Source organism: Lactuca sativa, chromosome 8 (genome assembly GCF_002870075.4).
Source record: "Lactuca sativa cultivar Salinas chromosome 8, Lsat_Salinas_v11, whole genome shotgun sequence".
In the NCBI taxonomy this organism is placed as follows: Eukaryota; Viridiplantae; Streptophyta; class Magnoliopsida; order Asterales; family Asteraceae; genus Lactuca; species Lactuca sativa.
Window position 1 is genome coordinate 315,404,941 of NC_056630.2, and position 25,523 is coordinate 315,430,463.

Below are 25,523 nucleotides of genomic sequence, written 5' to 3' on the forward strand. Positions count from 1 at the left end.
CAAAACGAAATCATCGAGGGGCCCAGATATCAGCTTCTAATCCAAGATGGAACAGATAAACTTCGACTCATATGTTTGTTCTACCACTCATTGAATTACACACAAAAGCACGTTTTATAACATCGATTTACCAATGCGTTTTTGTACAATCAATGCATAACCAACTTTTAAGTAACAAATCATATCTCTAGGTTTGAAGACTTATATGATATTACCGTCTCACGATCACTTGAGATAGAATTCCATGAAGTGATTCTAGTGAGCGTGGGTTGAGTCCAATGCTTAGAACTTATGAGCACTCATGATTGTTGTAGCCTTGTCCAACACCTTATACCTCTGCAACCAATCATGACAGTCTTGATTCATACCTACTTCCGACATATGACCGACTGTGGAGGTTTGAATAATATGTTATACCAAACAAAATTATTCTGGAAGTCAAAACATGCAAAAGAAATATAGTAAACGATCGACAAGACATAGCAACACTTTACTCATAAATAAAACACCTTTTATTCATCATCTAATGTCAATTACACTTTACAAATTTTTGGGTTATCTAACTACTAAATCTAATATCATCCTTCAGCCCTATGCTCCAAGCATGCTGGAGATGCTTAACCCGAGTCAGTCCCTTCGTGAGGGGATCTGTTGGGTTCTCATCTGATGATACCCTCTTTGCCACGAGGAGTCCTTCTTTTATTCGATGTCTGATAAAATGATATTTTCTGTCGATGTGTCTGGATCTCCCGTGATCCCTTGGTTCCTTGGCTAAGGCAACAACACTTTCACTATCACAGAAAATTTCCATTGGCTCTTTAATAGCTGGTACAACTCCAAGTTCTCCAATGAAGTTCTTCAGCCATATCGCCTCCTTTGCTGCCTCGCTAGCTGCAATATACTCTGATTCACAAGTTGAATCAGCCACTGTCTCTTTCTTGGAACTCTTCCAAGAAATTGCTCCTCCATTTAGGGTAAAGACCCAGCCCGACTAGGAGTGGAAATTATCCCTATCAGTCTAGAAGCTAGCATCACTATACCCTACAACTCTCAAGTCATCACTCCCACCGAGGGTAAGGACCTACTCCTTAGTCCTCCATAGGTACTTGAGGATATTCTTTACCGCAGTCTAGTGTGCCTTGCCAGGGTTCGCCTGATACCTGCTAACCATGCTCATGGCAAAGGCTACATCAGGTCGAGTACACGTCATAACATACATGATCGATCCTACAGCCGAAGCATAAGGTATTCGACTCATTTCTGCTATCTCAGCCTCAGTGCTAGGGCTTTGTGTCTTACTCAATCTGGTGTTGCTCTGGATGGGTAACTCTCCTTTCTGGAGTCCTGCATGCTGAATCTCTTCAACACCTTATCCAAGTAGGTACTCTGACTAAGTCCAATTAGTCTTTTACTCCGATCTCTCAAGATCCTTATCCCAGAAGCAACATTGTTTGAAGACATCTGAAGGAAAAAGGACAAGATTAGTTTAGATATTTAGAGAGTCCTTAATAAAACACCCAAATGTAATATTAAGGCTAGGACCCAATCACAATATATTATAACTACGAAGAGGTATGACGTAATCCAAGCTATAACATATTTGAAAGGTAGGTGAATGAAGATTCACCAATTTCCACCACGAAAACCGAAATATTAAATATTAGGTTTTTGATTGGTTCTTAGAAATTCCTAGATTCTTTGAGATTCAATGAACTTTTCAAAGGCATGTTTCAATCTCGAGCGTGCCCTCCAAGTTTTGTGACTGGGATACCGAGGATCACAAAACGAGGTGTGAAGTAACCATACAAATGATTAAAGATCATTAGTTGAATATTAAATAGCTTGTAGGCTTCATCTTTGTTTAGACATTTCATCAAACAACTTTTGGGCTTCATCTATGTTCCCCCAATCGAGATTGGATAATATTAAACACTTATAATAAATCATATCAAACCCTTGAAGCCTAACCTGTGCTTGTTATAACCCACACATGATTTAATTTAGAAATTGTAGGGTTTCAAAGCACTCCATGGATGATGGCAATGGGCCCCTTTGATGAAGTGTAGGTTAAAAGCCCAAGACTTGTCTTTTCCCTATAAATTGTCATGTATTATTCATTATTAGGGTGAAGAGAGGGAGGTAAAATGTAGCCGCCACGTGAGGTTTCTTATGTAGTGTTAGATTCTTTAGTCTATGCTTTAAGTGTAATTTATTCCTCTTGTTTCAATAAATCGAGTGATCATTCGACATAATCTTCATATTTGTGTTTGTTCTTATTTTCCGCATCTTGTTCATCAAATCTCAATTAGGGTTTTAATCCTGAGAGAAATCTAACCTAAAAAATATATATTTCGAGAACCTGGTATAATCAATGTAAATTTTAACAGTAGCTCACAAATGCAGACAAGAAACTTCAAAATTATAACTTAATCGAGTGAGAATATAGTAGAATGAAGAGGAAAATTCAAAAACTATATTTCATAAACATAAAAAGGCATAAATTCAAGATTAAAGTATTATAATCGAAAATGAGATTGACTTGAAAATCAAACCAGAGATGCAATCGCCAGATGGAGGAGAAGTCGCCGCCTAATGTTAATGCGGGAGGTGGAGTGGTCGGTTGGAAACATAGGACGTTACATAGAGAACGAAGGAGAGCTGCAACTACGTAGTGCTTGATAATCACAACATAATAGAGGATAGGCATGTGAAGCTGAAGGTTTTGTGACAAAAATATGAAAAAAACAATGCATCAATCAAATGCATATTTTTTTTATTGGTTTGTTGATTCGCTCCCTAAAAAGAAGTTCGATATTGATCATTCTCTCTTTATAACACCTGAATGTTAGTATGCCTATTATTCAAGTATTTTGTGTTTTTCTTTGGGACTCGATGAGTTGGAGGCCCTACTCGTCGCGTAGAGTCGTGACACGCGGACAGTTTATGTAACCTACTCCAAATTCGGAGGACTGACTCAGCGAGTAGGTGCTGGTTGAGTGAAACCCTAAATCTGAGGGTTTGCACCCTATTGAAACACCTTATCACAGCCTCCATCACCCTTATCACTCCTAGAAATATGTGTATCAAAACCCTAGCCGTTTTTGTGTGTTCTAAGGCCATTTTGGTACATTTGGTGGTTTGTGAAGCTTGAGAAGAAGAAAGAAGCTTCAGAGTTCGAGTTGGGGCTTAGAGATTCAGAGATCTAGTTCCATTTTCAGCTTAATCAAGCTAAAATGCCCTTATCTTGGTCTTCTATGTGTTTATTCATCTTTAGACTTGGATTTTGGGCACATTTAGGGCTTTCCAAGCCATTTTCGGATTTGTGGAGTGTTATATGGAGTCTTGACTTCATATCTGAGTCAATGGAAGGGTCTCATGGCATAAAGGTGCCAAATTTATATCCATGAGAGCCCCATGCATCTTGTAGAGCACTTTTTATGGCTTTTTGAGCCAAAGCCCCCATGCATGTGCACCAAGTTTGGAGCTTTACATATCAAATGGACATTAAGGGGCCAGATCTATGGTTTTCAGGTGTTAAGGCCCATCTAAATCGAGTGTATAGTGTTGGTCAAGGATGGACTCGGCGAGTTGTTCTTGGGACTCGGCGAATCGCAGTGTAAGGACCACCAAATCTTTTCTATGGATAGACCAGTTGTTAGGGAAGAAAGTCCCGTAGATGTTTAGACGCGAACAAGGACCTAGGAATCATGGGAGTCGACGAGTGTATAAATAGACTCGACGAGTCCAATGCAAACTCGGCGTGTCATAGACCGGACACATTCTTATGAGGGAGATGAACTCGCTGAGTCCAAGGAAGAACTCGGCTAGTCCGATGAAGATGGTCCCGATGGTTTGAATGAAGGAGAACCCGTTGAGTTCTTGCTAGACTCGGCAAGTGGAGCCGGGGTTGGATCTGGTTAGTGAAGTATGGACTCGACGAGTTGGTAGAACAACTCCGCGAGTAAAGTAAATTGGGTGTTGACTTTGGCCAACGTTGACTTTTCCTGGTTTTGGTATTGAACCTGGTTAGGTTTGTCGTGTAGGGATTGAAGAGTCAAGGAGAGCCGACCTTCACGCCGAGGACAGTTCTGACACTACACGACATCGAGGTGAGTTACCTTCCAATAGAAGTGGGTCTAAGGCACCAAGGCCGGCCCACTAGTAATTGTTAGTTGGGATAGTTATCTTTGTGTTAGTTGTCTGGTCTGTTATTGTTGGATATGTGAGTATCATAGACTACTAGATATGTCAGTATGCTAGTTTGCTAGTTGCCATGTTATATGAGATATTATCAGTAGAAGGGGACTAGTCCCTGATTCAGTCGTTAGGACAAATGGGTTGGTCGGACACCCCAAATATGTTTGACAGCATGATTATGATATGATATTATGTGTTGGTAATAGGGGTGAAATAGTCCTTGTGTTTGGTTGAGATAGACTAGAGGGTAGGCCAGCACCCCAGAATAGCATGACATGGGTAGGTCAGCACCCCATAATAGCTTGACATGGGTAGGTCAGCACCCCAGAATGGCTCGACATGGGTAGGTTAGCACCCCAGAGTAACTTGACATGGGTAGGCCAGCACCCTAGAATGGCTCGACATGGGTAGGTCAGCACCCCAGAATGGCTTGACATGGGTAGGACGGGCACCCCAGAATTGCCTGGTAGTATGTATGTTATGTGACTGTACAGTATGTGGTATGATGGCGGAACTCACTAGGCTTTGTGCTTATAGTTTAAGTTACATCTTCGTCTAAGGGGAAGGAGCTGGCAGTGTAGCAGCGCATCACACACGCACACATATGATATTTTGTTATTTCAAATGATTTGATCTTGAGACATGATATTATGGTTTTATGTATTGACATGATCTCGACAATGTTTTGACGAAACATTTTATAAATCACCTAATAAAAATTGAAATTTTTGGCCTTGAAATTTGGGATGTTACAAGTTGGTATCAGAGCCCTAGTTTGAGGGATTCGGACACACCCTCGGAGGTGTCTGGACTCAAACTGATGCACTAAAAGGTTTGTCACAAAGAAAACAGTTTCTAAAATTTTAAGTAAAATAATTTTGAGAAAGGACAAGGTTTGTGATGCGTGCGACCGACCGAGCTCAGGTTAGTTTTCCCTAAGATACTCATACTTGTTATGTTATGTGTATGATTTATGATTTTGCGAACTGGATGTTGGATTAGGGCCAAGGATCTAGGAGGTTGCCTTGTATGCCTAACATATATGATTCTGAGAACTGCATGCCAGATTAGGGCTAAGGATCTGGGAGGATGCCTTGAATGCCTGTTGTATGAACTGTATGCTAGGACTGTTTAGCCAACAGTAGGATAACCTGATTAGGTTACGCCTGATGTGGTTACTAAATGCACGAATGTTGCTTGCTTTGTGCTAAAGGGGTCTTGGCATGTTGGGGTGCAAAGTTCTTCATGTATGACTTTGTAGATGGTTTGAATTTTGTAGACCCACTTGCATGTGGTGCATTAGCCTTATGACTAATGAGTATAGAGAGTGACAGAGACATGTAAACACCTCTATATAAGGTGGGTTCGTACCACTTGAGAGGTGTAAAAGTGAGTGTGCAAGTGTGTGTTATTTATGTAGATGTAGATCTATGTCGTTTTTTGTAACACCATACATATTCAATACATCTCTTGAACACCGAAATCACCATGTTCATTGTGCAATCTTTAATTCCGCATGCCAAACCATTTTCTTAAATCACTACAATTGGTATCAGAGCGGGTCTTCAAAGATCAACGCGATTTTTTGAAGAATGATTCTCGGTTTGGCAACTTTTGTCACAATTGAAGCATTTTTGGTGAGTCTCTCTCTATGATCTCTCTTAATTTCATTGGTTCGTGTGTTATGTTTTTGATTGTTTGATCGTTTTGTCTCAATGGATCAAAATTCGTTTTCACCCCATTGTTTGATCCATTTATTGTTGATTAGATCAAAAATTCTTAAATAAAGTCGAATACTAATTTTTTTTTGATATCTTACTGTTCATAAATGAACTTTGAGCCCAATCCTCGATTTGTGACTGTTTATCAAGCACGATTTAGTCCAAAAATACTTTAAGTCTGTTAATGTTTATATTTGGTCTATTTCGTGATCTGTCCAGATTGACAAGCCCAATATGTTGTTTAATCCATATCGTGATCTGTCCAGATTCAACTTATCCTTTATTCTTGTTCTGGAGTCTCGTTCCTCTTTCGTCACTCGCATCGATTGATTATTTTGATTGTGGAAGATGTGCTTGTGAATCGATTTGTTACATTGAGTTTAATCTCAAAAGATCGATAATGATCAAGATATGACAAAGAAATCGATTTTGATCAAACCGTGTTTGGAAGTCGACAATTAAGTTTTTGAGTTTGATGATATTGATCAAGACCTTTCAAATTTTTGTGAAGAACATTGTTAGAACTCTTTTTGATCTGAAATTGGAGGTTAGATTCATCAATTTCGTGTTTTCTGATCTTTGACTTCGACTTCTATGGGTTGATACGGTGAACTGAAAGTTGAAATCGTTTGATACAAGTTGAATATTGGCTGTGAATGTTGAAATCATACTTGATTTTAGGTTTAATTTCGAAATCCGCTTGGTTTAGAGTTCTTGGTATCGAACACTGTAAATGGGTTTTTATTCACCTCTTAAAATCGATTGGATGGTTTTATAGTTGTCAAACGATTTTGGAAAGTTAATTGAGAATGAAAGCTGAGATTTTGATTTCGAATGACTATACAAGATGTGTTAAAGAAAACATGAAATCATGATGACGAAGGGTCCCTGTGTTGGTCAATGTGCGAAGTCTGAATCGATTTTGATTTTAAACGGTTGGCGTTGGTTTGTTATCGAGATAGATTGGATTCGATTGTTGTATATTGATATTGAGTTGTTGTTGACAAAAAGAAAAGGCCAGCTGATGACTGAAAAACGAAGGATAAATGGTGTGTTTGGGTGTCTGTTATTAGTTATCTTCAACTTCAATTGTGATTGTTGCTAAGTTCTTGCAAGAAAAAGCGAAGGATTATTTGGGTTGATAAATTTCAAAAGCTTGATGACTAAAAGCGAAAGTTTGATTCTGCTAGGATCTATGTTACGAAGATTTTTGATCTCAATGGTCGAAGGTTTTGTATTTATGGTTGATCGGGACTAACTAATGTTTGGGTTATGGATTGATTTTGAGGAAAAGTGAGGAAGACATGATGTTGAGTTGCTGTTGAACGAACGAACATTTTGTTTGTGAATGGTACAGACTTCGATTTATGGGTTATAGTTTTGGTGCTCTGATTGAATGAAGGGGAGAGAGAAAATGGACAAATGATTTCGTAATAAGTGTGATGAAGTTTCGTCCGAAAAGGAGAGATAAATAGTTTCGTAAGTTGAAATGAGATTGGGGAGGATAAAATTTCGTATGAATTAATGCAAAAGGCAAATGTTACAAAAATGACCGCTAAACTTTGGTACGAATAGGCAAACCTTTCGTATGGTTTGAAGACAAATGGAAAAGTTTCGAAATCAACCTCTAAACGTTCGAATGTTTGGTAATTTCAACAAATGAATGAAGTATTCGACAATTGGGGGTATCTTTTCGTCTGTTTAATTGGGGCTATCTTTTGGTATGTTTGGAGAACAAATGGTAGAATTGTTGAAATTAGTCCCTGAAATTTCGTATGCTTGGAAGTTTTCGACCAATTTCGAAAAAGGACTGATTTTGCTGAGAAGTTGAAGAAAAAACATTTCAGGCCCCTGCAGTTTATGCAAATTGACGTTTTCTACCTGGCTTTGGAAAAGGGGGATAGTTTTGCATTTTTGGTTGTTTTGGGGGCACCATATCACTGCAGAATTTTGAAATTTACAATTTCTACCCATTTTTGAGAAATTTTGTCAAAGGCGGTCTGTGAACGAAGCTAAAAATTGAATATATTTTGGATTTTCCGGATTGAAGCACAAAGTTTATACCACATGTTAAAGGGGAGTTTTGACACGAAAAATCCCGAATAGAGCAAGTTCTCTTTCCTTGAAGGTTTTATAATCAAATTTCGATTATAAAAAGGGGGATAAATTTATATGGAAATTTGAACTTGAATTTTACATATTATGCGGATTTTAAGACCGAAGTGATCCTGAAGTTTTGAATCTTACGAAATGATGCATTTGGAATTTTGGAAAGGATTTATTTTTGAAATGGCTTTGGAATTATTGAAGATTTTTGGGTTGTGTTTTTATGCTCAACTTTAGGGTGAGAATTTGGAGTTTGAGAAGCTCTTAATCATTTTTTGATGCTCGGTTTGTATGGTATCACATCCTAGAGCCCAAATTGAAGAATCATGGAAGAATTGAAGACTGAAGTTCGTTTCGATATGTGTCACCTTTGAGGCTCGAACCGCGCAATTGCTCGATTTTGGAAGATTTGAAATAGGTCATTCATTCCTAACTTTGAGGGGGAGAATGTTTGGGTGCAAATTTCTTCATGTATGACTTTGTAGATGGTTTGACTTTTGTAGACCCAATTGCATGTGGTGCATTTACCTTATGACTAATGAGTATAAAGAGTGAGAGAGAGACATGTAAACACCTCTATATAAGGTGGGTTCATACCACTTGTAGAGGTGTTCTTGAGAGGTGTAAAAGTGAGTGTGTAAGTGTGTGTTATTTATGAAGATGTAAATCTATATCCCTTTTTGTAACACCATACATATTCAATACATCTCTTGAACACCGAAATCACCATGTTCATTGTGCAATCTTTAATTCTGCATGGCAAACCACGTTCTTAAATCACTACATGGCTAACTTTAACTAACTAGTGAGCGGATATGTAACAGTATTCGCAAGCTAGTTAGGGAAGGGAAGTAGGGACTCCTAGTGCAGATGATGATGGAGAGTAGGTCGGAGGGTGTCCTAGGAAAGCCTAGGACGAGATTAGTGGAAAAGGGTATCTGTAAAGGGACTTGGTGAAGTTGAAGCAATCCTTGAGGAAAGTACGAATAGATATGGAATGTAGTATGGGCTCGTACTACTAGAAGCTGAGGATCTGTACTTGGGTGAAAGATAGCCGAGATGGAACCAGGGAACTTTGAAAGTGTGTGAGACCTCTCGAGAGCATGTATGATCCTTACGTTTATGTGTTCATTTTCAGTATGGTGAGCACACGACATGGAGCGGGAAGTTCAAGATCGGGCTTGGGTGCAGGATCTGAGCACGTTAATGACGGGCTATGCGAGTTCATCGCTTCTGAGATCACAAGATGTATCCTTGAGTCGACCCCGGTTATTTGCATGTCGATCAAGGAGGGGATTATCGAGCTGATGGAGGATCGCCTCCGATCATTCAGGAGTGATTTCGCGTCTGGCCAAGCGGGTATGCGCACAATGTCCTTCAAGAACTTCAGAGGGAGTGGTGCGCCGGATTTTCACGGGGTGAGGGTGTTGGGTAAGGTTTCTAAGTCCATAACTATTTCTGGTATGTACTTGACCCGACCCAGTATAGTCCATTTGGGTTGCATGGCATCATGCATTTGGATAGACTAAATGAGAGAAATAACACTTGTGGTTTATTAATATATTATAAGTTCTAATATATTAACAATATTATTTAATTAGTATTTATCAAGATTTAATTTGTAATTAACTAAGTGATCAAAAGATAACTAATTAAATATATGGGTTGATTATGTAAATCATCCATAACTTGTATAGTGGGCTAAGAGGCTCCATGGATTATCGAGCTGGGTTAAACCCATAGGATGCTCCATGGGAATTACAAACCCTTGGGTCATGGAAATGACAAGTCATGACACATTAGGTTTTACATGGTGTAACCCTAGATGTGTCAACACTATATAAGGAACAACTTCTCCACCAAAATCGACTACACTAAGTACAAAAAGAGCAGTGAGGGGTAGGCCGAATTTTAGAGTGTGTGTTGCTGGGTTTTGAGCATTCTAACAATCCTAAGTGTACATGCAACCCTAAATACCTTGGATCTATGTTTTCTCTATTATACATGCAATTATGAACATCCAAGGTATTATCCTAATCTAGCATACAAAATAATGAATATAACAAGATAGAATACATACCTCTTTCATGTAGAAAGTCTTCATGAAGCTTGACTGCCTAGTGCCCCAAGTGTGACACCTCAAATGGTTCACACAACACCAAATACACTTGGAATAACTTGAGAGAATTCTACACTTCATGAAAATCGGCTAGCCCTCTCTAGAATGATACTAGTCACCGATTTTGTCAAGTATAAGATCTTTATATAGTGTTACAATTAGGGTAAACCCTAATTGTCATGACTTTCCATTTCCTTGGATCCATGGATTCAAATACACCATGGAGCATCCATGGACCATCCTATGGGTTTTAGCCCAACTTGATTATCCATGGAGCATTAGACCACTATACAAGTACGGATGATTTACACAATCAACCCATATATTTAATTAGTCTTCTTTTGATCACTTAATTAATCCTAGATTAATTCTTGATCAATACTAATTAAATAATCTTATAATTCTTATTATTAATATACTAGAACTTATAATGTATTAATAACCATAAGTGTCTTACTTCTCTCATTATAGTCTATCAAAATGCATGATGCCATGCAACCCAAATGGACCATGCCGGGTCGGGTCAAGTCTTACCCATTATAGTTATAGACTTAGAAATTAATCCAGCAGTCTCCCACTTGGATAAGTCTAAAACTATTTTTGCGAATGACTTCAAGAAACGACCGGCAATCGTAGCTCTCAAAAGCTTCTGTCGAACTCTGACCTTGTAGATGAACTCTGACCTTTTTCAATGACTTGTCCATTAGATAAGGGATCATATATTCCTCCATTCTAGATATCATATGAATTGAGACATGGATCATAATCATTCTCTCTGTCCATTTGCTGTTTTCCGATTTCCGATTTATGATGACTGACTAATTGAACAAATCAAATCAGTCCTGGCCCGGTTGAGCACTTCCATTTGTCATCATCAAATCATCGAGGGGCCCACAGATATCGCTTTTATCCCGAAGGTAAAAGGAATGGATAAACATCGACTCATATGGCTTGTTCTACTACTTGTTGAATCATACACAAAGACACGTTTTATAGCACCGAGTTACCAAATGCGTTTTCATGCAATCAATGTACTATCAACTCATAGTTACAACTCATATCTTTAGGTTTTAAGAATATAAGATATTATCATCTCATGATCACTCGTGATAAAATCCATGAAGTGATTCCAATGAGCACGGGTTGAATCCAATACTCAGAACTTATGAGCACTCATGCATGTTGTAGCCCTTTGTCCAACACCTTAGACCTCTATAAGCCAACCCATGACAGTCTTAATTCATATCTACTTCCAACATATGATCGACTAGGGATGGTTTGAATAACTTAGTCATTCCGGAAGAATAACCTAGTTTATTCGGGAACTCAAAACATGCAAAGTGAAACACAATAATAATTGAATCCAATATGGTATCAAAACCTATGAACATAAATAAAACACCTTTTATTTATCACCATATGATTACACATTGTTCATGGTATACTGTTTCAGCTATCAACTTTATTCTTGAATTTAAAACAATAGTTGTCCCATGCTCCAAGCACGTACACTATGTTTTCTAAACACTAGTCATGCCACACACCAAGTATACATACTATGTTTGTCTATGATCTTTACTTTGTGAACTAGATCAATTGAACATAACTTCAATGATTCTCTTTTCACACTCCCAAATCCTTACTGCAAATGCAAGAATTCCAAATTCACCCCATTTACTGAAATCTGTTAGATTTTAAACTTATATGCATTGATCCTCTTCAAATGATTATGCACGAAGTCAGAAAGACTTGACAAGAACATTACAAAGCATTCCAAAGGAGATCAGCTCCTTAGAAACATCCTTCTTGCATTAAGTTTCCTAATCTTACATAGATTGAATAATTTCTATCTTTGAAACATTTCCAGATTACATTTTGACTATCACTTCTGAACAAGAGTTTCCTCCTTACAGATTATGTCAATATGGTCCTTCCAAAATTATCACTATACTTCCAACTGCCCTTGAGCAACCAATCTTTGGTAAACCTTAGATTGTCCTCGACAATTGTTTAGTCCTTTTAGTCATATCCAGTTCTAAACCGTTTCCCTTCTTAATGTCGCAGGCATTTGAAATTTTTTAGAAAGGATGAATATATAGCACATGTAATCGATCCTATATCGAAAGCATATGGGACACGATTCAAGATGTTTCACATAAAGACTAAACCAGTCTTTCGCTATAACATTTCTATTTTTATTTGCAAATTTCTCATAATTCAGATTATGAAAAGGGATGCCGTAATCATAATCGAATTTTAGAATGCAAATAATGGACCCATATACAGAATTTCCTTATGTTGAGCCATTCCAACATGAAATTCATATATATATCCTTGACTAAATGATTAAGGCCTCATGATCTAAGCTTATAGATTTGAGATGAAGTATAGTTTCCTTTCCTTTAATTATAGCAAAACAACCTTTTCCCAATTGAAACCTTTTGTTTTCTATAATTAACATTGCTAACTTGCAATACTTATCATAATTATCATGCTCCCACTAACATGATGATTGTTAGCATAACACTTATGCTCCCACTAGCTTTGACATGTTCTCAGAAATTAGCTGACTTTCTTACCAAAGTTCAGATTTTTGATACTAGATTGTTTTGATAAAACTTTATCAAAATCATACACCTTCCCTTAGATAGCACACTTGTGTGTCCAAACAATTATGAAGAGGGATGCCATAATCATAATGGTTAGACCTTTTTGCCACTTCTCAAAAGTCCAGGTTAGTGTGCCGGTAAACCACACATGCTCCACGAACAACTTTGAGAATGCAAATATCACAATTGCTATCTCGCTAAAGTCTACTTAGTGAAAGTGTTTCCTCACCATCATTTTCCTGAATCGGAGAGAAACCTTATGACACTTAGATTTTTATGGTGTATGTGTTCTTATCCATGTGAATTGTCAAAACCATAGTCACAAGACAAGGATAATGACAAATCCAAACTCATATGGATTGAACCCAATCTTAACTTCTTGCCACCTGGCAGCTCAAGGGCCTGCCATTGCTTCCAAGTTGTTATGCAACCAATTGAGAACTCTAAGAACTCATATGTAAAGCCAACTTTAACTGGAATGGGCACAAAATATGTCAGTACGATAGGTTATAAGCCTCAAGTTGTGTGCTAATGAAGAACTTCAGGTTTTATTCTTAATTAGTTCTTGAGACTTTCAAGACCTTTAAGAATCCCACTGTCCTTTTGACATGTCAGACTTCCTTGACAAATATTCAAGGGATAGTGTGGATTCTAATCAAGACAAACACTTCACAAAATTGGCCTAAGTTGGTCTTTCTTTTACCCAAAACATCACAACTTACCAAGTTCAAATGTACAAGAGTAGAAAACTTTTACTCTTACATTTGACAAGTGTTTTAAACCTTCTTTAAGACATGTCACACAAGTTAAAATCTTGGAGTATGACTCTAAGACTTGTATTGGAACGAAGTATGACTCATCTTCTTGATTTAACCATTTCAACAATTCCAGTACCTCTTCTTAGTCATAAGAATACACTAAGATTTCCTTAGAGAACTAACTTTGATATCGTTTCTTAATCATTAAGATGATCATAAAAACTGATACTAAAGTACTCTCCCATCTTTTCAGATTTGAGAAACTTTTATCCTTCTGCCTAAGTTGATTCTTCTTATTCGCTCTACCTTACATTGAAACTTTTCCAATGTCTCAGAATTATACTTTAGCCTGTAAGTATAACCATATTTACTAAGCTTTAGTAAATTATGACGAATAATCTTATCGATCTTTTGTGGTGGACTTAATCAGTGCACAAGAATTTGTACTCGATCCCTTAGTCCGTTACTTGACTCACACATCCATGTGAACAAGTAGTTAGTCTTAATTTTCCAATACTTGAAAGTTCTCTTTCGTCATGCTATACAACTTGCATGATTCCAAGTTCCGGTCCAAATGAAACTTGGGTGATGAGAATCTTTCCTTATTTGGTAAAGTTTGACATTATCACAAATGAAAGAATCAATTTCATATTTCCATTATTGCTATTAATGGAATCATATAAGCAACAATTTTTCCTCAAATGCCATTGTAAGGATATTTTAAAATAAATAAAATCAAAAATTTTCTTATATTTTAAAACTATGCAAAAAAACTTATCCTTACAATCCATATGAAAACTTGTTGTTATCCATTCCTAAGCAATATCTCATAACTCCTAAGAAGTAGCTCAAGAATCCGATCTTCAAACTATGCGATAGAAATCCATCTACGCCATCAGATTCAACATATTCTTTCTTTAAGTTTCTTCACTTTTCTTTGATTCTTAAAACATCACCATGTGACCTAGTCACATCATGTATCAAGAATCTCATAATAGAAACTTAGCAGAGTTAGATAGTGGACTTTACCTATAGTAGTGTCAAACTTATTGACATTAACATCCTTAGGTAAATTTGGCAGCTTTGCAACCAATGCCCCTTTCTTTGGCAATATAAACATATGGACCCTTTGATAATGGTACACGGGACTATCACATACTTAGCTATTCTCTTTACCATTTGGTCAACCGAGTTGACTATGGCTAATCCCTTTCCATTGGGAAGAGAATGCTTTTCTGGATTTCCTGTGTCACTATTGTCAATATCCATCAAGTTTTAAGGAAGTTGATCTTAACAAATAGATAAGATCATTAAGGTTCTTGTCATAGATTGTTTCATAGGTGTCCCAAAGGAACTCACTATGTGACTTAGAAAGTGATTGAACCACCAACTTTCTCAAGACTTTGACACCCAACTCTCCCGACTTGTCAATATGTGACTACATCTCCAAGATGTGAACACACCTAGACCTTGCCTTGCCAATAGGGCCTGAGTGACCTTAAACTTTTCAAGAACTTGTGGGTTAGGGAGAATAATTTGAAGAGGTGAAGAAGTATGATATCCATGGGACATCATCTTCATTAGGAAAGCTTGTTTCAAGAGATTTGGGAAGATCATAAATGTCTAAACCAGACATTTTTTGGGAGATATTCAAGATAGTTGATCTTAAGTCCTTAATATGACACCCAATATGAAATATTAAGGCTAGGACCCAACAAACTATTTTATAACTTAGAAGAGGTATGCCGTAATCCAAGCTATAAAATATTTGATGGTAGGTGAATGACGATTCACCAATTTCCACCAAGGTAAACGAAATGTATTATTAGGTTTTAATTGGTTTTTGAAACTCCTAGATCTTTGAGATTCATTGAACTGTTCAATGGCATGTTTCAATCTCGAGTGTGCCCTTCAGGTTTTGTGACTGGGATGCCGAGGATCACAAAACAAGGTGTGAAGTAACCATGCAAATTACTTGGTACCCTTAAGTGTTTACCCCTCAATCCATGTGCCGGTTAACCACACACGCTCCATCGATACTATGATAAACATTAAGTTACCCTTTGCCTACCTTGTTAAATACGAGTTAGTGTGCCGGTTAACCAGACACGCTCCACTAACCGACTTAAACAAAGTGCAAAGTGTAATTTCATGGATTAGCACCTTATTCACATTTTCCTAAGTAACTAAGATTGGGTATTATTAAGAGTTTAGTTACTTAGTATTTATCATTAATATTTTTAATGAAGGGAGAATTATAGTCCTGTCAAACCCGTTCAGCTAACGACCCTCCACCAGTCAAGCTAGCGGTGGGTGAGAGTGGACACCCATTAAGTTGCCATTTTATAGGCAACAACCTTATACCCACCTTATAGACCGGCTTCATGAATGAGGCGTACTAACGGTAAGACTGACTTTACTCTTATACATATATATATATTATTAACTTATTATATTATAAAGTATAAGGGTTGAATTTTAACTCTTTAAAATTCTAAGGGCTAACTTGGAATTAAAGTATTCATAAGTGAAAACTTTTCAAATTCCAAAACTTGAGGGCAAGTTTTTGAAACTATTCAAAACTAATTAATTCCATAACTTATGTGTTTAAAATAGTTTTAATCCAAAAACTCTTCAAGTTCCATAACTTGAGGACAAGTTTTGGAAGACTTTAAACTAATAAAAGAATTAACTTTTCTTTATTTTATAACTTATGGAATTAATTAAGGTTACACTTTTTATTTATTTATTTATTATTTAATTAAGAGACTCTTGGTCCTCCATAACTTGAGGACAAGTTATGGAGTCATAAAACCATTTAATTATAAATAGAAACTTAATTTTTGTAACCTTTGCCAACTTTTATGAGTTTTATGAAACTTAAATGTGACTTTTCATATAACTTGAGGACAAGTTACAAAAACACATTTTAGAATCAACTCTTAGATTAATTTGGATTGAAAACAAGTATTTCACTCAACTTTTCTATTATCTAAGCAACTCTTAAGAACATGATAATTCAAATCAAAAAATTTCATGTAATTAGTCTAAACCTTAAACTAATCCAAAACATGAATCTATTGACAATTATCTTTGAAATTGGATTAGCATGAACATTACCACATCAAAAACAAGTTTATAAGCCCAAAAACATCTTAGGGTAATGTTCCTAGTCCAATTCCAGCCAAAAAAAATCGAAGTTATGCTGTCTGGGGGTCCAACTCCTCGAGTGAACGAACCAACTCGGCGAGTTGGATGCATTTTGCCTTGGACTCGGCGAGTGCATTCATGGACTCGGCGAGTCTGCTGGGCAGACAACATCAAAACTCGATTTTCCAGCTTCTTTTGCAACTATAACAAGAAAACAAGCCTAGGCTCTGATACAACTGCTGGGTTTTGAGCATTCGAACACTCCTAAGTGTACATGCAACCCTAAATACCTTGAATCTATGTTATCTTTATTATACATGCAATTATGAACATCCAAGGTATTATCCTAATCTAGCATACAAAATAATGAATATAACCAGATAGAATACATACCTCTTTCATGTAGAAAGTCTTCATGAAGCTTGAGTGCCTAGTGCCCCAAGTGTGTGACAACCCGAAATTTCCATTTGTACGAACAATATCTATTCAATAGAAGCCAATCCAATTTCAGTGATTTTCAGACTTTTCCGAACAAGTTTGTGTACATTAGGGTTTACACTTTAGGAGAAATCAGGAGAGTGGATGCTCCTGGGTTTGTGAAATTTGAACATTTCAAGTTTCATAATGTTACAGTCCAAGTTCGAGAATAAAAATATTTTCTGTCAAAATATTTCAGGACTATAAATAGTTTTCTGAATTAAATTAATTCATTATTCACAATTCCAACTAGAGAAAAGCCATTTTCTCTCTAACGGATCTTCGGATTTTTATCCCAGATTGTGAGTAACTCTTTCTAGTAGTGTTAGAATACATATTAGATGCTTATAACATGATTTAGATGGCTAAATCATTAGATCTAGGAGTTTACTCCCCAAGGTGTTCTTGGGCGGTAAACTCCCGAAACGAAGCCAATACCGACATTTGTGCTATGATAAAGCCTTAGAACATTATGTATGCATGTTAGGGACAAGAAAACACACACAAATCCACCCAAGATTGGGAGTTTACGGCCCAGAACTCTCTTAGGCCGTAAACTCCATATTCACACCCTAAATGGTGTTTTAAGGCTCTAGGACTTTAAGGCTTGCATCTAGGCTATTTTCCAAAGTAGATTAAGGTCTTAAACACATCAAATGACACAAAGAAAAGTGAGTTTATGGCCCAGAACTCCCTTAGGTCATAAACTCCATATAAATGGACATAAAGGGTGTTTTCATGACACCTAAAGCCCTAGACCTTTACAAGAAATTGTACCCACTAAATGGAGGGACCAAACCACACCAAAATCATTTAACCAAGTGAGTTTATGGCCAAGACATGGTTCTTGGGCCGTAGACTCCTAAAAAGGGCACTAAGGTGTGCCTAATGCCTTCATATGCTAGGAATAAAAGTCTAGAACATATCCCACGAGTGGAAGAGGCTTGAGAGCAACAAAAACAACACCCCAAGAGAGTTTACGGCCGTAAACTCCAAGGGGAAATGGCCTTGAGGCTGTAAACTCCTATTTGGAGTACTTCTAGACCTTAAACCCTTCCAAGGAATTAGCCACTAAGTTAGAATAATTCTAGAAAGCTTTTGGGACTTCAAAACACACCAAACACACATGTTTGGGAGTTTACGGCCGTAAACTAAAGAGTTTACAACCGTAAACTCCATGTGTGATAGTTTATGGAGGGTAAACTCTCATGTAGGGTCCTTTGGAAACCGTAAACTCAAGTACCCTGTCCCACAATAGCTTAGATGAAGTCCTTACGGCTTAAAACACTTACATAAAGTGTTATCTATGTCTAGGATGTCTTTAACATTATCAATTAGTCTTTTGAGTCTAATTGAGTGCATATATGTGTGATTATATGTTCATTAGGATCGTAGTGTGTGCACAAGTCCTCGCTTGACACCTAGCCAACCTATACCGTCCAGTTCATCCCAATCACCAACTATAGGTGAATTCATACCCCTAATCAATGTTTTAAATAATTTTAAATGCTTTAATGGGGGGGGGGGAATACAAGTAGAAACAAACATGTTATTAAATCATTGATATGTATTTTACAACTGTGATTGTCAGTTAACAAATTTCACATGCTACAAAATGTGATGCATGAAATGGTTTTACATCTTAAAAGCACATTGTTAGGAAATGTTGTACCTTTAAAATGTTTATTCAAATGACATCAATTCATTGTTAATTATTGTTGAAAACACATAAGATGTCTTACAAAACCATTTTACATTCTTGAACTAAACTATGCATATACACTTATATTCTTATATATGTATTAATGTTATAGTTTGCACCTTGCATTTAGTTTCTCACACCCTTGAGTAGTAAGAGTGTGTAAACTTACATGATCAACTATTTATATTACAGTAGATTATCATAGGGATAATGGGAAAATATCAAACATTACTTCTATTACAAGGAATCACACAAGAGTCAGTTCATTCATGAGTCTATACTAGTACATTACCTGATACATGAGTACTTACAGATGTTTACTTGATAAATGAATATGTTTACATATACTTACCTGTTACATCAACACACATACATGAATACCATACAGGAACACTTTTACATAGGTGCATTATCCTGTATTCACTTACCTGGATACTTGTACTTAGGACTATGAGGATGATTTTGTAGTACTTACTGTGTAAATTGTCTTTCCTATCCCGGTTCAATGGGATACTAGACGGGACTTACCATTCCGAACCCCACTGTTTAGCACTAGTGGTCGATGACCATCTACGGAGGTCTAAGGTTACTACTTATATTAGGAAATCGATTTCGGACTAACCCTTCCACCCACCTGCTGCTGCTACAGAGGACAATTGGACAATCTTCGGATGTTCATTAGGTTATACATTTCGCTTAATGCGATGTTGTGTTGGTCCTAGTACCCAGTGACAACACTTACAATATTAAATTTTTCCTGTTTACTTTATTTTGTGACACATTCACATAAACGATGAGTTAGACTAAGCACTTTTAGTACTAGTCAACACAAAGGAAAAACTATCATTTTACGTACAGAACATTCGGGTCTTGGTAGAAGACTACATTTCATACTTACAAAACATTTGGGTCTTGGTAGAAGACTACACTTCATACGTACTGAACATTCGGGTCTGGGTAGAAGACTACATTTCATACTTAAAGAAAATAAAGGTTTTTCTAGGGATTTCATACTTACCTCAACACTTTCATTTAACGATTTGCATGGCCTTCATAACAGATTTTCCAAAACAAGGCAATGACACTTATATACTGATCAACTCACCGGCTTTAAAGCTGATACTCGCTTTCAAAATAACTTGTATTCTCAGGTCATCAGTAGACAGGTACGGAGGCCAGGTTTTGAGAAGACGGAGCAGACCAGTCTCGTCTTTTATTTTGATTGTATATTTTTGGTGTCTTATTACAATGAAAGAACACACATGTATAAAACTTTACTTATAATGCAATGGATGATGTTGTTTCTTGTTTATTATATTACACTGTTGTGATACTGTACATGACGTCCTCCACCCCTGAACGTTTCCGCCGTTCGTGGTTTTGGGGTGTGACAGATTGGTATCAAAGCATTGTTTATAGTGAATATAGTATATCAACCCATAAAAGATATACTAACTATAAATACATGGGATTAAAACACTCTGTCTCAGAGATATACTTTTAAATAATAAAATATTTAACAAAGTATACGTGCCTGCATTCATACTAAAATCGGTGTCACAACGACAAGAACAAAAGTATTACGATTGTTGAATATCACAAGTAAGCCTGGGGATATATAGTCAGTCTTGGGAATGGCATAGCCTGATCAACTATGCTGGTCCGAGGAGTGATTAGAATATGCCCAAGAATGGTTGTGATATGGCAACAAGTCTAAAAACTTACCAACACAACCATAAAGGAATACCATATGGGTATTTGATCTTACTGTAATTATCTTAGTAGTTCGTCTATCTTAGCTATTTCTTATATCCCTTTTCTCGCATAGATTAAAATGGTTGGATTTCACCATGGCGATTCGTACTTCCCAAACCAAGGCAATGCTGGTTGGCTAGAGGCTGAACCAGAAGATGGTCACCCAATTCCTTTGGATGATCACCAAGCAGAAGGTTTTTCTGATAGTTCTGACTCGGAGCCAGAAGTCAACAACCTACCCCCAGCTGTTCAAAACCCAAACCTGAACCCTCGCCCTGTGTTTCAAGGACCCACACCTCTGTGGGCCACTAACTTGATTACATGGAGTCATGAACAGGGTCAGCCCATTCCCTACAATGGAGACCGAAGTTTCTACAACCTCACTGAAGGAGGTTCTGCTGATAGAGTCCTACCAATCATGGTGCGTAGGATTTCTCGGAACTCGATAATAGCTCAGGCGACTATCAATCAAGTTTGGAAGTTGACGCCAACTCTGGTGTTAACACTGTCCACATTCGCCAACTAGAGTCTGCTCATGAAAGGACTCTGGTCCGCAATGCAAATCTGCAAAGGGAACTTGCTGAAACCCAAGCGGAGGTTAGGGAACTTCGAGCTCAGCAAGCATGGTCGGACAGGCGTATAAGGGATATTGAACATCTACTGTCAGGATCGAGGACTCATGCTAGCAGTTCTCGTCGCCGATAGAATCTCGTCGACTCATCTTTTGGATATAACCTAGTTATGTAAAACTTAGGTCTAATTTCCTATCTGTATAAATCTTGGACCTGTTAGGTCTTGATCTAGTCGAAATTCTGTCAAAATTTTCCATCATGGTTGATGTAAGGCCTACTTCTAGGCTATTTTTCCCGAACTTGTTACATCTGTAATTCCAGTATTATTGACAGATATCTCATCTTATGGAAATTATTATCCAAATGCTATCTTCTTCATTTAGTCATGCTATTCTTTCTGTTGTTGGACTATGGGGATTTAGTCCATGAGACACATTCATTTATCATTTATTCTTATCCGTGTCGTCATCTTTTAAACGTATAGTTAAAGATGCCGCCACGCAGGAATCCAAGGAGGAACCCAAACAACGCAGCACCAATACCACCACCTGTACCTCTTCAACCACCAAATCCTTTTGATGCCACTATGTTCCAGGCAGCTTTCACAGCAGCAGTTGCAGCTGCTGTGTCAGCAATCAATGCTCCTGCCCCTAGTGGATCAGGAACAGGTGCACCACCCTCAAACCACGGCGAAAGCCATGGACACCCTCGGGAATGCACCTACAAGGATTTCACTAACGCCAAACCCCGCAGCTTCAATGGGACTGGGGGTGTTATGGTGTTGAGACAATGGATTGAAAAGATGGAGTCCGTCTTTGAAATTTGTGCTTGTCAGGAGGGCAGCAAGGTCATGTTTGCAGCTTGTACCTTCTCTGACCGAGCACTAACATGGTGGAACAGCCATGTTAACTATTTAACGCTGGTGGTGGCGTATTCCATCGGCTGGGAAAAGTTGAAGGAAATGTTGATGAAGGAATACTGTCGTCGAGGTGAAATACAAAATCTCGAGCAAGAATTCTGGGGTCTACAAATGGTTGGATCCGACATCACTACCTACATAAATAGGTTTTGTGATTTGGCAAACTTATGCCCCGACATGGTTGCTCTACAGAGCAAAAAGATCGAGAGATATATCTGGGGACTGTCCCCCCAGATCCAGTCAAGTGTGATCGCTTCCAAGCCTATTACCTTTGATAGCGCCAAGGAACTAGCACAATCCCTCATTGATCACCGGAAACCTTAGAACACAACAATCCCTACCCCTGTACCACAAAAGTCCAACCCCGACTACCACAAGAAGGGGTTGAATAAAAGGAAAAGAGGGGCTCCGCAAGGATCCTCCAATAAGCAACAACTAGTGGCGATCAATGCTGCCACAGTGACCCCTGTTGCCCCTGCGAACCTCTTACCAGCAAAAACATATGTTGGGACTCTCCCGAAGTGCACCAAGTGCAACTTCCATCACCACAGACCTTGTAGGGAGATGTAGTGCTCTAACTGCAACAAGAAGGGACACACCGTCTGCTTCTGCAAAACTCCAACAGCTCAAGCTGCCCAGATTCCTAACGCCGGTATGGGCCAAGCTTGCTACGGATGTGGCGAAGTGGACCACTACAAAAGGAGCTGCCCTAAAGCTGGGATGGCTGGAGGAGTGGGAAGAGTTATGGCCCTAGGCCACGAGGAAGCAGTAGTTGATCCTATGATAGTTACTGGTACGTTCCTCCTCGATAACTCATATGCTTGCATACTTTTCGATAGTGGAGCCGAGAAAAGTTTTGTAAGTCACAAATTTGCACACCTGCTTAAACAAAAACCATGTGCATTAGATAATTCATTCCCAGTAGAAATGTCTAACGGGAAAACAGAGAGTACAAACTGCATATACATAGGTTGTACCTTAACGTTAGATAGCCATACTTTCAAGATAGATCTCATGCCAGTCACCATTAAATGTTTCGACGTCATCATCGGTATGGATTGGTTGAGTCTTCTGCGTGCCGACATTATGTGCTTCGAAAAAGCAGTTCGTCTTAACCTTCCTAACAACAAAACTCTAATTATCTACGGCGACAAACCTAGCACGAGCCTTCGCATTATTTCGTGCATTCAAGCACATAAGTGTTTGCGGAAGGAGTACCATGCATTTCTCGCACACGTCGTCGATACCAGCCAAGAACAGAAAGACATCCAGAAAATCCTAGAAGTACGCGACTTTCCTGACATATTCCCAGAAGAACTTCCCGGTTTACCACTACAACTCCAAGTCGAGTTCAGAATCGACTTAGTGCCAGGGGCTACCCCCGTAGCAAAATCTCCTTATCGTCTTGCACCGGCTGAAATGCAGGAACTTTCCAGTCAACTTAAAGAACTTCTCAAGAAGGGATTCATTCGACCAAGCTTCTCACCATGGGGAGCACCGGTCTTGTTCGTCAAGAAGAAAGATGGATCGTTTCGCATGTGCATCGACTATAGAGAACTCAACAAACTTACCATGAAAAATCGTTATCCCTTGCCCCGCATTGACGATTTATTCGATCAACTTCAAGGAGCCAACTACTTCTTGAAGATAGATCTGCGATCCGGATACCACCAACTACGAGTGTTAGAGGAAGATGTTCCCAAGACAGCCTTCCGAACTCGTTATGGGCATTACGAGTTTGTAGTGATGCCATTCGGATTAACTAACACACCCGCAGTATTCATGGATCTAATGAATAGGGTGTGTCGTCCTTACTTGGATCAGTTCGTCATCGTCTTCATTGATGACATACTCATCTACTCTCGAAGTAAGGAGGAGCATGGTCAACATCTCCGTAAAATCTTAGAAACATTGCGAGCGGAGAAGCTATACGCAAAGTTCTCGAAGTGCAAATTTTGGATTCGGCGAGTCGAATTTTTGGGCCATGTGGTTAGCGAAGAAGGTACACACGTGGACCCTTCCAAAATTAAGGCCATCGAGAACTGGTCAGCACCAAAGACACCTACTGAAATTCGTCAATTTCTAGGTCTAGTTGGCTACTATCGCAGGTTCATTCGGAACTTCTCCAGCATAGCTAAACCTCTTACAACCCAGACCTAGAAAGGCGTGGCCTTCGACTGGGAAGAGAAACAGGAAAGAGCGTTCCAAATGCTCAAACGAGCCTTGTGCACCGCCCCGATACTATCCCTTCCCGAAGGAATAGAGGACTTCATTGTCTATTGCGATCCATCCAATCAAGGACTCGGATGTGTTCTGATGCAGCGAGGTAAAGTCATCGCCTATGCCTCGAGACAGCTGAAGACACATGAGGTTAACTACACAACCCACGATCTTGAGCTAGGAGCAGTTGTGTTTGCTCTGAAGAGCTGGCGACATTACCTATACGGTACCAAAAGCACGATCTTTACATACCATAAGAGTCTACAACACATTTTCGACCAGAAAGAGCTCAATATGAGACAACGGCGGTGGGTCGAGCTACTTAGTGATTACGAATGCGAAAATCGTTATCATCCAGGTAAAGCCAATGTAGTAGCCGACGCCCTAAGTCGGAAAGAATATACTGGTCGTAGAGTCAAATCTTTGACTCTAACTATCCATTCACACTTGTCCACGCAAATAAAGGAGGCTCAGCTCGACGCTTTGAAACCTGATAACGTGGCTGGTGAATCCCTTAGAGGGATGGAAAAGAACTTGGAAGTCAAGGGTGGCAGAGCCTTATACCTCATGGATCGGATCTGGACACCGAAACACGGTGGCCTCAGAGACTTGGTCATGACCGAAGCTCACAACACTCGTTATTCCGTCCACCCGGGTTCAGATAAGATGTATATGGATCTTAAAAAGCTATACTGGTGGCCTAAAATGAAAGCAGATATTGCTACCTTCGTGAGTAAATGCCTTACTTGCGCAAAGGTCAAGGTCGAATACCAGAAACCCTCCGGTCTTCTACAACAACCGGAGATACGAGAATGGAAGTGGGAGCGGATCACTATGGACTTCATAACCAAGTTGCCCAAGACGACGGGTGGACTTGATTCCATATGGGTCATCGTCGATAGACTGACCAAGTCTAAACACTTCCTATCGATCAAGGAAAAAGACAAGATGGAGAAACTTACCAGAACTTACATTAGGGAGATTGAAGGCTGCATGGTGTTCCTTTATCTATCATCTCAGACCGAGATAGTAGATTCACTTCGAGGTTCTGGCAGTCATTACAAAATTCCCTAGGAACTAGGTTGGACATGAGTACAGCCTACCATCCACAGACCGACGGGCAAAGTGAGAGAACTATCCAAACCTTAGAAGATATGTTGCGCGCCTGTGTGATAGACTTTGGAAAATCTTGGGATACTCATTTACCCCTTGTTGAAT